Source organism: Micropterus dolomieu, linkage group LG12 (assembly GCF_021292245.1).
Source record: "Micropterus dolomieu isolate WLL.071019.BEF.003 ecotype Adirondacks linkage group LG12, ASM2129224v1, whole genome shotgun sequence".
In the NCBI taxonomy this organism is placed as follows: Eukaryota; Metazoa; Chordata; class Actinopteri; order Centrarchiformes; family Centrarchidae; genus Micropterus; species Micropterus dolomieu.
In genome coordinates, this window is record NC_060161.1 from 10,332,524 (window position 1) to 10,346,325 (window position 13,802).

The window sequence follows — 13,802 nt, forward strand, 5'->3', positions numbered from 1 at the left end:
GATGTTGTGATCAATGGTGTCAAAAGCAGCGCTAAGGTCCAGGAGTACCAGGACTGAGCACATGCCTTCATCAGCAGACATTAAAAGGTCATTGGTGACTTTAAGCAGGGCAGTCTCAGTGCTGTGGTACTTCCTGAAACCAGATTGAAACTTTTCAAATATTTTGTTATTTTTAATAGGTTCTGGTAGAAAGGGTGTAGCATTACTGAAGTAGTAAGTTTTTGTGGTGGCCAGGATCCCTGAAAGCCATCCCCGAGAACAATCATTTCAGCCTTGTCAGTGCAGCACAATGATGTCACCAAGTCTTTTCTAGCAACTTCATTCTGGATAAAGTACATTTTTCCAAAGTAGATTTCCTCATTCACACATGCTGCTTGGCTCACTCTTTTCTGGCTGCATGTGTGAGGCCTATGCTTTAAGTTGCCTATCAAAACATTACATTTTTTGATAAGTTTATTCAGTCACACAGTTATTTGATTCTATTGTTGCTGAATTAAATCTTGGAAGCAGGGAAAGAAGTTATCTGATTAGCAGATAGATGGACAGTGAGAATTGCTCAGCAGGTGACAACCCTACATGTTTGATTAGCCATTCAGGTGAAAATGATTAATCTTCTGATAACTTTCTAACTACTATCTGCACACTCGACCTAAAATAAGGTGCTACATTATTTTAGTGTGAGCTCGACATTCTCAGGTTTCCCTTCTTGAGCTGTTTGCCAGTTAAACATCAACACACCCAGCCTAGCTCAATGAGAATAACAAGACTACCTTAATACATTCCTCTCGTTTCACAGATATGTCGAAATTGATTCATTTTCATTCTCCACGCAAAGAGAGTGAGCCCAGAGGACTACAGTTGGTTACGCCAACACTTAATTGCCTTGTTAACTCAGTGTAAAACACACTTTACCCAAACTCAACAAAACAAAATAAAAATCACCAAAACCGTCCTAGTTAGTCTTTCCACTGTTCCAACAATCACCAACTCTGGTTTGGTTGAAATAAACCCTTAATTGACTGAGTTAGATGTGAAAATAGTCTGGCTCGAGATGTGTTTCCCCCTTGCTGCCTCTGTCTGCTGTTGAATGAATGAACAGGGCTGTGGGAATCAAGTGGTCTTATCTTGGTGACCCTTTTTCCGAACAGGACTAGAGATGTAACCAGTGCTAAATTTTCTAAAGCTCTGCCCTATTTTAAGAGATTGCCATGAACTGGAGATCAGTTAAATTTAGCCAAATTGATATATTTTATAAAACGGATGCATTCATAAAATAGTTCACCAATTACTGTACTTGACAACTTGAGCAACTTGCGTCCTCATCTCAATCACTGCATAAGGGAAACCACAATATGTAAAACCAACATTAAAATTATCCTGAACCTGATTGCCACAAATAGCATGAAAGCTTTAAAAAAAATACTGATCCATCTTTGTTCTATGCGATACACAACTCCTCCTTTTAGGAAAATTAAATACTTAGGGGTGTTAAGTACATTTTGATTTGTGTTGCAAATAATAGCTGATTGGCCGATTAGACCATCGTAACTCAAGGTCCACTGATTAGCTTTGTCCAGAGGTTCCAACTGCATTTTTTATATTTCCGAGGTCAAAGTAATAGAGCATAAAATGTGACAAGATAAAAATGTGTTTAAGGTTATTAAATTGTACACTCTGACTTGTGAACAACGTACTGTATTGCTTTTCTTCACTTGGACTTTCCAGACAGAGGTTAAATACACTAAAAGTCCCACAATCCTGCTGTGTTTAATTTTAAGTCAAGATTTGCAAACTTTAACTTACAAAGCCAAAAGTTGCTCCTTTGACAAATAATGAAAAACTGACTTTACAGGCACTGACAGTACCGAGGGAAATTTTTATGGGGATATGGGCACATTTTCTGGTTCGGAGATGTCAACGCCCCAGTGAAATAAAGGATGCAGTAAAGTTCAAACACAAACATTCAGCCTTCAGATTTTTTCCTTATTCTGGTTTCAAGCTTTGTGAGAGACGTATTCCTGTTCACAATGATTATCTGAACTGTGTAAGATCTTCAGAATAACACATGGTAATTTTGTTTAGAGTGGCTTTTCTCTTTAGTGTGGAGCTTGTCAAGAGCGATTAAGATGACATCGACTTGCATCCTATATGGAGCATATATTTGTGTCAAATATTTCAGAGACTACAGTGTATCCTAGTATAATCTGCTAGTGGTTTCATACGGTTGTTTTTTTCTACTGTAGTAAGCCACTCCGTCTGTCTTTGTTGCACTTTCTAACTCTTCCGCTTTCTCATCTCCTTCACCTTCCCTCATCTTTCCATCTCCAACTCATCTTCTCTTCTCTCTGTTTCTCTCTGTTTAGTAGGTCAACATGTACAGCCTCCTCTCCACATTAATTGTTGTCTTGCTGTATCACGCAACCATTCACAGCTGGGACTCATTAGACCTGTGTCTGTGTTTGTCTGAATGTGTGTGTATCTGTGTGTGTGTTTGTATAAGGGTGTGTGTGTGTGTGTGTGTGTGTGTGCGCACCAGGCCGGGGTAATTCCCCCTTTGTCTTTGATGAGCAGGTTGGTCCAAGGCTCCGGGCTGAGTTCTGTAAGATGCTTCACACTTGGATGATTACCTGGTGTTTGTAGTTTTCCACGCATTGCTTCTGTCTTTCATGTGTCATGTCAAAAGCGGGACTGCAAAATAATGCTGAGAACTTGATGTACGTACGGTTGCTTGGAGGCCTGAGGTACTTGTTGTAGTGTGAGATGCTCATGAGATTTGTCGCCTGTCATCGACTCTTTGTTCTATCTCAATTCTATCTACACTATGTAATATGTAAAAGTGATGTCTGGCTGAAATCAGGATACAAGGCCATGCAAATCCATCTATGACATGTAATATTTTACACACTGCATTTTAGAATTGTATCTGTTGAAGATGTCTGCATGCCTTGTGTCTTTTTTTACTTTTATACTACTGGATCCTCTCTACAGTGCTGCAGCAATTCGTCTGAAAAGTTGTTTACTGCCAGACAAATCGTGGTCAAACCAGAGACAGACAAAAAAACAAACAAAACCAGATTCAAATAGACTAAGAAAATGGACCTAGGTTGAGAAAGTTTGTTTTTAAGCTTGCCTGTTATCTTAGGGATCACTGATCCAGTTGGAAAAACTGCTGATTGATACAAATTGGCTTAGTGGTAAATTTAACCATTGCCCAGTTCACTTCAGCAGCACAGGACTTTGTAACAATTGTAACTGAAATTTATCAAAATGCCAATCATTTTATTTTACCACCACAAAGGTTTACTGAAGCACTGAAAGGGCTGGTGCGATTAATTGAATAATTAGTCGAATAACAGGAAAAAGCTTGCAAAACATTTAAAGATGTCACCTCACTTTTTTTTTTTTTTTTTTTTTTATAATTTTTTGACATTTATTTTTAGACCAAATGATTAATTGAGAAAATAACTAGTAGACTAATAATTTCTAGTTGCAGCCTTACATAAAATAAAGTTACAGTAACTCAATTGCTATGGAAGATTTTATTGGACTTTAATAATTGTAACCCACAGAAAACAATCCACAAATGTGTACTATGATGCGCAAATATTTCACTATCTTCAAATGTGTATTTTTACATTTGTGATGTAAAATCATTTCCACAAAAATGTTTGCGCATTTGCAGATTGCTGTCTGTCAATTTGTGGGTCATGTTACATTTGTAACTTCCTTTTTATGCATTTGTGGAATTCTGTCCAATGTGTACTGTGGAGATCTAAAAAAAAAAAGATATACACAAATATCTCACTACCCAAAACATGTATTTTTACATTGGTCATATCCACAAAAATACAGTGCATATTTTAATTGCACACACAAAGTGTTATTGAAGCACTTCCTTTTTATGCATTTGTGGAATTTTGTCCACTCTGTAACACAGAGATCTGTAAACAGAGATCTGTAAGTGTGAGAGCAGTTTATTAGCTACGCCAGCAGGTGGCGGTAGCGACATTGTCTCCCATGAATTTTAAGAATATCCACTGCAGTACCCATGGTCACCTGTAGGAGACAATAACTTCTGCTTCTGCTGGACCACTAGACTATACTCCATCTAAACTTTTCTGTACAAGTGTATATAGTTCACTACTGAATACTTTATCACTGTATTTGTTTTACATTTGTATTTATTATTTAATAGACTACATTTGAAAGTACTGTTGTACCTACTGTTTGTAGGAGCTATTGTAAACCCTATGTATAAGGTTACGCACCTAAAAAAGTACAGTCAATGTCTATTTCCCGTTCAGCTTTTGCATGAAAAACTGTACTTTCTGTAAGGCTCATGAGTAGGGTTTACATGACACCTCAACAGCTCCATAAGTAGCTACTCAGAATATTGTCCTAGATTTAAGACTAAAACAGGGAGTCTTTCAGGACATGTGGATGTCTAGGGCAATACTGGAGATCTATCTTGGGCTGCCGTTCCCAACCAACCCAAGACAGACATTACTGGGGGACCTCTTAGACAACATGAGGGCAATGTTCACTTTGTCAGAATAGCCCTATTGCAGCTAATAAATGAATAGCCGTTTGCTGGGGTTCTTTAGGGTACTCCAGCTAAAAGGGTAATAAATAGTTTTCACCATAAATTATTTGCATCGATGCTTCGTTTAATCCATATAACTATACAGCACAGTGTTTCGCACAGACATTTATTACTTTCACACATCGTGATTACGCAGTGAACACGATGTGATTATAATGGAGCTGTTTGCAAAGTGGAGGAAAATAGAGAAAATAGCGAGGGACAAAGAAGAAAGTGTCCAAAGTATGGGATTATTTCAAGCTAAAGAAAACAACAACTGTGTGATGTTACCGTCTGTCCACCGTAAAACGAAACGTATGTATTTTTTTAATCATTTTTAAACAGTTACCTGGAATAGACCTGCGAGGAACCACGACATGCATGCAGTTGTCTGTCGCACGGGGTACACGCAAAATGCTGCACAAGACCGGTGAATAGCAGAGGAACAGAGAGAAAATTTTCAACAATAAGCCTCAGTTTAGCTGGAAATGTACGGTGTAACTTACAGTGACTAATGAGACTGCAGCTCTGCAGCTTCTCAAGATTAAAGCGGAGCTACCATGTGTAACACCCCCTCGCCACCGCTGCATAAAAACATGATTCCACTAACAGTCGACTATAGGCAAGACTTGACAATTCTGATTCGACTATATAAATGGTGTCGTGTGGGGGACAGCCCTAGTGTGTACAGAGTATTTATATGTAATTGTACATATTTGCAAATTGCACTGTGTTTTTGTGGATATGATTTTACACAACACAAATGTAAAAATACATGTTTTGGGTAGTGATATATTTTTGTATATGTTTTTACAGATCTTCACAGTACACATTGAACAAAATTCATGCGTAAAAAGGAAGTTACAAATGTAACATGACCCACAAATTGACAGAAAGCAATCTGCAAATGTGCAAAAACTGTTTTGTGTGTAGAAGTCACAATTTTTGTGGATATGATTTTACACATCACAAATGTAAAAATACACATTTGTAGATAGGGAAATATTTGCGCATCATAGTACACATTTGTGGATTGTTTTCTGTGGGTTACAAATATTAAAGTCCAATAAAATCTTGCATAAATTACCAGCATTGTATTCCAAAGAGGCACAATCTCAAACATGACGCTACATTCATGTTGGTAATTATTTGCATTTTGATTGAAGGACCACTGTATTGGTCATGATATTAACTCTCTCATGTCCAGTCAAATTTTGGTAAAGCCAGGACCCACAACCATTTAAATTAAACACAGTATAGAAACAAGAACTCCAAAGTTCACCAGGTACCTAGTTTGGGTCTAGTCCTTGAGTGTTCACATCTGTCTGAACACCTATAATATAACTCTTGGGCTCTGAGACATGTGTAAAACAAAGTGGTTGCGATGCTACTTGATTGAGCGTTTGAATATGCAGCTACATATCACAGACATAAGATGTCATGCTTTGGGAGCAAATCAGTTTGTGTCAATACTTAATTTCCTTTTGGAATAACGGATATTATTTATGTGCAACAGCATCGCCAGAATTACCCAGCATTTTCACCCTTTCCCTCCTTCATTTTAATTAAGTCTTGTCTTCAGTCTTCCCACATGTGCAGGGTGAGCCAATACTTGATATCAGATATACAGTTTCATTTGTACACTTTAAACCCACGGTGTACTTCGACACACACACAAACAGATGCATGAGGTGAATCATCATCACAACAAGAAATATTCTTGGCCCCAGTTAACATGACGTTGGCCAGATGTTTCTCGACGTTTGCATATTACCACTGTCATATTCAGCCAACAAACATCTCTTTTTACCTATTACAGTCAGCTGGAGTGCGTGTTTGTTGCTTGGTGCATTTGAATTTCAGAGACTAAAGGGGATCCACAATCAGGCTCCTGGCCCTCATTATCCACATGAGGATGGAAGTGTTGTCAAACCTTTAATAATTTTATACTGTACATTAGGGTCGGGCAATAAATTATCACAATATAATTCTCCTGAATATCAATATAAGAAATGTTCAATAAATGTTTAATTCATTTGAATCACAAACAAATTAGCACTTATTTTTTCTTGTAAGATTATTTATTTTGTTGAGTAAAAAAAGATTTTACTTAATTTTACTCATGCATATTTGTTGAAAAAAGATCTTATCGTAATTGTTTGGAATGTTCTGCCTCAGATTTGTTAAGTCCACTGTTGGGCAAGTGTTTGTCAAGTTCATGTAAAACATAAAGAATATTTTAAATCAACAATTAATCATCTGGTTTCTTCAACTTTCACTCAGAAGAAAACTCAGCCTTTAAACTTGAAAGAAATAATGATTTGACATTTATCCTGATAATTATTGATATCAAATGATATGAAATTTTTTACTGTGACAACATTTTTAACCATATCACCCAGCCCTACTGCAGCTATATGTTTAATATCTGTGGATTCAAGGTGCTATTCGCGGTCTGTCAATGTTTAGTTCTATGTTGTATCAATGTTTTTTTCTACCTTTCTTTGATTTTTGTAGATAAATATGTCCATGTGACTTAGCATATCCTCCAGCAGCAACATCTGACGAATTAGTACAAGCCATGTGGTACTTTTAGTCAAATCCATTGTCGAATATTCAGTGGGTCATCAACCTTGAGCAAGATTGGGACAGGATTTCCACGCTGAAGTCCACACAGCAGAATGTAGAGCAATCACGCTGGAGCACATAAACAGAGCTGCAGCACTCACTGTGGGATTCATCAATTACTCCCCATTTTCTGCTTTGCTTCCATTCCGCCTGAACTTGTGCCCAAACAGGATTGAGGAGCAAGACCACATCATAACCCTGTGGGGAGTTTCAATGTGTTGGCGGTGCTCGGTCCATTCATTCACCCAGCTTTGATTAATTATAGGTTAAAGACGCCTCAAGGTTTGTGGCCATACATACATGTAAGAGTTCAAAGAGGAGAACCCCTGGAGGGTACCTCCCGCACTGTGAATAACAAGATCCTGCCATTTGTCTATGGCTGTCCTTGTGCATGGATTTATGGATCACTCTAGTGATTCATAAATTGTTTTGTGGAGTGTGTTGTTAAAGCACTCCTTCACCTCTGGGGGTGGGAAACACTTGTACGAAGTAATCTGACATACAATATTCTGTACAGTTTGTGGCGTGATGATGTAAAACAGACATTCAGATGTTATTCAGTGGTATCCAGCAGGAACAGGAATGTCTTATCCTGTCTTATACAGTAGGTGATCGGACATCAGGTTGTGATCTATCTCCCAGAAGCATTTCAACAGCTACCGAGAAGCAGCAACTTCCCTCACAGTATCATCACTTACTATCTTCAGTATCTTCCTAGTCAAACAATAAGATGTCTGTATTGCATTATACATATTTAGCACATTCTCACTGATATAAATGAAGTGCACAAGATAATCAACACAAACTACATCCTACCGAAGTTTAAACGAAAACTAAAAATAACTACTAGAGATGCACCGATTGATCAGCTAGTGACTAGAATTGAACAGTTTTCAGCTAAATCAGCCATAACAGGTGACCGGGGCCGATCTGCCTCACATGTCCTGTCCGTAAAGACCCATCATGAAGACACAGTGCTTGTAATTTGTAATACCTGTAAAGCCAAAACAAGCCATGTTTCCCTATGCAGACTTGGGCGGACCGCCCAGGTATATTAAGATTCGCAATAGTATTTGGCGACTCATTTTAGCCATTTTAACCCACGACGCAGAGAATATTTTACAAGCACAGACCAGGAAAAGCAACAGTGGACACATTTTTTGGTGCCGATGTCATTGGGTACCATGTTAATGTAATTAAAAACAAGCCTCCACATGAGGCTCACCTGCTGCTGTGAAAATGGAATCGTGGGTGAAAACAAATCCAAAATGTGAGTTGTGTTTTTTGGGCGACTTTGTGAGTAAACTCTAAAATAAGGTGGAGAATTAAATAGAATTAAAATGGTGAGATAAGAAAGAACCTACTAGAAATAGGGGAATGTATTCTTTCAGATATTTTCAAATAAAAAATACTAATATATGCCCCACCACTGTTACTCTGCCATTTTGTGGTAAACACTGAGCCGTGTTATGCAGAAATTTATTTGTATAAACAAGCTCTGTCCAGTAGCCCAAACATGGGACACGTTTTTATTTTGAAATTTGTCAGAGTGAGTGAAGTTCTTGTAACCTGTTGCAGTTTTGGGGGAAAAGTTATTTAGTAAACTGTGTTTTATTATATAAACATATTAAATGGACCCCAGGAAGAATAGCCAGTGCATAAGATGGTGTTGATGGGGATCCGGATAAATAAAGAATTTTCCATTAAAGAAAAGTTATGTTTGTGAATCCTGTCAATTACAGATCTTAGAAAGAAGAAAATCTAAATTTGCCAAAGTATAAATCGGCAGACCAGACTAGGAGAAATTGGAAATCTGAATCGGCCAGGTAAAATGCAATGGGTGCATCTGTAATAAACGGCATAAAGATTGGATTTATTGCAGGAATGTTAATACTGCATTGGCTGTAGCATGGTTTACCTAATAAACTGGCAACTGAGTGTACTGTAAATACTTGTCCTTCTTGCATCTGTGCTGTATTTCCAAAGTGAGATTTGCTATTTTTTCTTGACGGTAATGGGAAGTAGCATCAGTGCAGCAAGTGAATGCGCACATGAAAATAAATGTATCGTCATAATTAAGTAGTCCGTCCATCCTTCCCGCTCTCCTTCTCTCCCTGCGGTCCCTCATCCCCCTCTTTTGAAGTCAGTCCCTGACTCTTTTTAATCAAGTGGAGGACCTGTGTTTTAAAGCCAAGGTAAGATAAACTCTGACTAAAGACTACATCTGGCTGGGAGAGCGCTGCTAGTAAAACAACGGGAGAGAGAAAGAAAGAGAGAGTGCCAGTAAGATGTCAGGGTGAAGAGAGCTACAGGCAGAGCAGGGTGATCAAGACAGTTGCGCAGTGAGAAGGGTATAGAGTAGAGAGCTAGGAAGCAGGATGAAGGAGTGAATGAAAAACTGTAAATATGAGTTAAGAGGGTTAAAAATTGTACGTCCCATTGCTTCTGAGAGCATAGCTGTACGGCTGCATATTCTCCAACAAAAATAAGCCGAGGTGGAACAAAGAACGCCAGATAAACAAAAGCTGTGTAGCAACAGCAGAGATAATATACAGTATTTTATATGGTCGCTGTGAGAGCACAGATGTGGTATCCTCATATGTGCTAATCCTCTATCTATGTGTACTTATATCATAGTTAATCTCACAATCTGTCACTTTTTAGGAAGCTGAGAACTCTGGCTATTAGCTTCCTTATCATTTTTTTGTGCAAATTTGACTTTGTAGGGTTTAATCTGTGACTTTTTATGCTGCCGTCTTGGCCAGGTTCACTTGACAAAAGGGGCCCCTGACATTAATGAGTCTTTACTGGTTAAATATAGGTAAAAGAAAAAAGAAAAGGAAAGTGTGGCGAGGTTTCAGAATGCACAACAAGTTTTTTTTAGTCTATAATCTTTCTATTGTTTTCTTAAAGAGAGCTTTCTCACAAAAGTCTCATTGTTAATTTTAAAGAAGTTCTTAAATTTTGTAATTATGTGTCTGTACAGTTTATTGAACATTTGCAAATGTTTGTATGGCTATAAGCATATCAAAACTATGTGTGCTTGTGTGTGTGTGTGTGTGTGTGTGTGTGTGTGTGTGTGACGGAAAGTACCGTGAAAGCTCTTTAAAAAAGCTTGGGCCCTCTATCCAATCCATTTTTATGCAAGAAAAGGCACAACATCATAACGCCCGCCATGTGGAGATTGTTACTATGGAAAGAAAAAGCAAAAGAAGCTGCTTGTGAATGCAGGTCGCACATGCTGGCCTCTGGAGAAGACAGACGGCTCACACACACACACGCACACACACACACAACAAGGATATTGGACAGTTACCAGAGAGACTCAGAGATAAGGAAATTGTCTCTTCCCCCCGTCTCATTTGGCTTGTTTTCTCTCTAAACAAACACCCGGCAGCAGCACAGCGTTTAGGAGCCCTTTTATGAAATAGTCTGACATCCCTTATGGGACACACACAAACGCACACACAAGTAAAACCCCAACAACAACTCAATTTTTGACACACAAGTACAACAGGGGTTAACCAATTCCAGCAAAACAACACTTCCCGCCAAATTCAGCAGCTGCAAACTCAAAACACTTTGAACTGTTGGAGGTCCCCACCAAACGCCACCAGAGGCACTGTGGGTCACGAGCTATCTCACATCTGGATCTGTAGGTGACCTGAGGGGATCAGATGAAGAATGCCAGTCAAAACCACCACTGTCCTCGTACAGTCTCTTAACTACAGTGAGCAAACGCCGGGGTGGTTAGTTGTCCAATTGCAGCTCCCCGTGATGCACTAGAGACAAAACACTCTGATGCACACATACTGTCGATCCTAACCGCTAACAGTACATGCAGCAATGGCGCTTTTACAACACGCATGAATGCCTTCTTGCTCACACTCACACATGTACCCACACAGAGTCTGGGCACAGTATTATGAGTGACGTTGTGGTTGCCTGTCCTATTCTTGTTCTGCCATAACCACTGTTCCCTCCATAGTTAAAAAAAAAAAAAAAAATGGATGTAAGGCTGACAGCATTAGACTCAGGCCGCAAAGTCTCCAGCGACCTGCGGTTCCTATTAGCCGGCCATCATTTTTGACAGTCTAATAAAGCCAAGTCTTTTCAGGAAGGGCTTTTTCCTTTTGTTTTCTCTTGTTTTGAGCTTTAGTTTTGAAGTTAACGTCTGGTACTATTGTCCACAGTGTCTAGAAAAATATGAGCAAGAATGTACTGTGGAACGGTTTGTCTTTAGTTTTATTTGTTAAAGCTGTAGCAGTGATGATTTGTGTGTCCATGTGTGAATCAGGTTGCCAGACTGTAGGGACACCCTCAGGGCAGGAGCCAGCCAGTGTCTGCTAAGGACACAATATAGCTACTGTAGCAAGCAAGCACATTAGCTATAGTGAAGTCACCTGCATGAACTTGAACATGGATTTTTACAGTATCTTGTATGCAAGTCAATATCTCACTGCTATTAGAAAGGGAGACTGTTAAGATCAACTATAAGTTGTTGTGAACAAAGCATTATTGAATTAATAAAGTAAAACAATATATCCAATATGAAAAGATGAAATTAAAATATTGCATTTCTCATCATACGCCAGTTTGACATGTCATGTAACAGAAAAATAAACTTATTAATAAGATTACACTAAGCTTTCACTCATGACTTTGATTAGGAATTCAAGCTGTGTGATTAATGGCAAATGATTGTGTCTCATACAACCTTGGGGGCTTGAAAGCACTATACTACATAATTAAATGCAATAAATGTGTTTTGGGCAGTCATCGTTGCTATTATCTACATTCGCCCTGTATGACGGCTGGAATTGGGGACATGGGGCCAGAAGCTGTTTATTGCTTTCATATGGAGCCAACATGTGTTTTACATTTGCCATGAGATGTTTTTTTTACTGTAATATGTACACTCACTCAGGGTTCTCTTACCGTCACCACACTGCATCATTTGTTAGTAAAACTAATACTAGAACTAAGAAATGAAAACGAAAGCTTGTCTTAAATTAGCTGCACTTTGATACAAGTAAAATGTAAACGAAAACAAAATGAAGCTTGGAGTTTCAGTCCTGCATCACCTGCATGAGAATGGCTGCGGTTTGTTTATAATTCATCAAGAACATCTATTTGGCTGCTTTTGATTAGTAGATTTAGCAGCGGTTTGAATATCATTTCAGTGTAAACAAATCCCCCAAAATAGCCAAAACATTCTTTCCTCGACTATTACAGATTTTGAGTCCTATGAAGGCCCCTGTTTTGTTTGTCTTAGCATGTTAAACCTGTATTATAATGCAGAAAAGTTAGAGATGGTTTCTGCTGTCCAGCGATGAAACGCTGGCATGGAGCACTTGCAGAATATGACATCAATGGGACGTCTTCTACTGTGCTGAAAACCAAAGTGCATCACTGAAAACCTCATCAGTGTTCCTGCGGGCTCTGTGCTGCAGGACCACATCATGCATGTACGCACATGTGTGTGCGTTCACATACACCACAACCAAACCATCACAGGACTCATCTTCTCCATGATTACCCTTTTGTGAGGCCCAGCTGTAGCACGCTCGGTTGAAATGAAGCAGGCATTGTTTTGTTCTGAAGCAGAGAGAGAGCAAGAGAGGAGGGGAGAGAGGGTGGGTGAAATTATTTTGTAAGGGGCACATCTGCTCTCACCAAGTAAGATTAGTGGGTTAGCAACTTAACTAACGACTTAACCCCGACCTTTTGGTTTGTAAAGTAGTGCTTCATGCTGAAGTGGATCGTATAATCATGAACGAACGAACCTGCTCCCAAGCAGTTTGTGTTGAGACTGTTGGATCCAGATTTAGTGAAAGCCTCCGCTGAAGAAAGTGTATTTAAAAGATTGAGTTTTTAACTATAAACTCAATATTATATATACTATATATTTTAATTAGTTTAACAGTCAGTTAGGGAAAGTCACTCTTCACCTGTGAACTTAAACTGTGTTACTTAGAGTCCCAAATCCAATTGAATTATATTATATATTATAAATAAAAATAAACTTGCCAGGAGTACCTTCCAATTACCTACCTCTGAGTAGTAGTATAGTAGTATTATTTATTTATTTTATTTATACTTTAAGAAATTCACAAATAACTTTTTTTTGACAGCACTGACAGAACTTCCACTGTGTGAGGTACTTTTGTTGTGCAGCCTTAATCCAGTCAGCTCTTCTAAATTCTATTCCAAAGGACTTTAACCTGAAATAGGGTTATATCTCAATTACAATTTGTATTAGCATTGAAATAAAGGCTGTGAAATGGAAAATCACCTGTTTCTACTGTTTTTTTTTTTTTTTTTTAAACCTGTCCTGCCCAGCAGCCTGGTATAGAGTATAATGACCTGGATACCATATTGTGCCAGACAGATTTTACTTTAACAAGAGAGTATTAAAATACTCCTTTGTCTGTTTTATTATTTATTTAATTATGTATTGATTTGTCACCGGGCCGGACAGGCGGGCAGACACGGGGATGGGGGGGCACAAACAGACAGCACAGAGAAAGGACAAGACCTGTAAGAGAAGGGGGAAAGGGGGATGGAAGGTGGGGACAACAGGGAAAAGCAG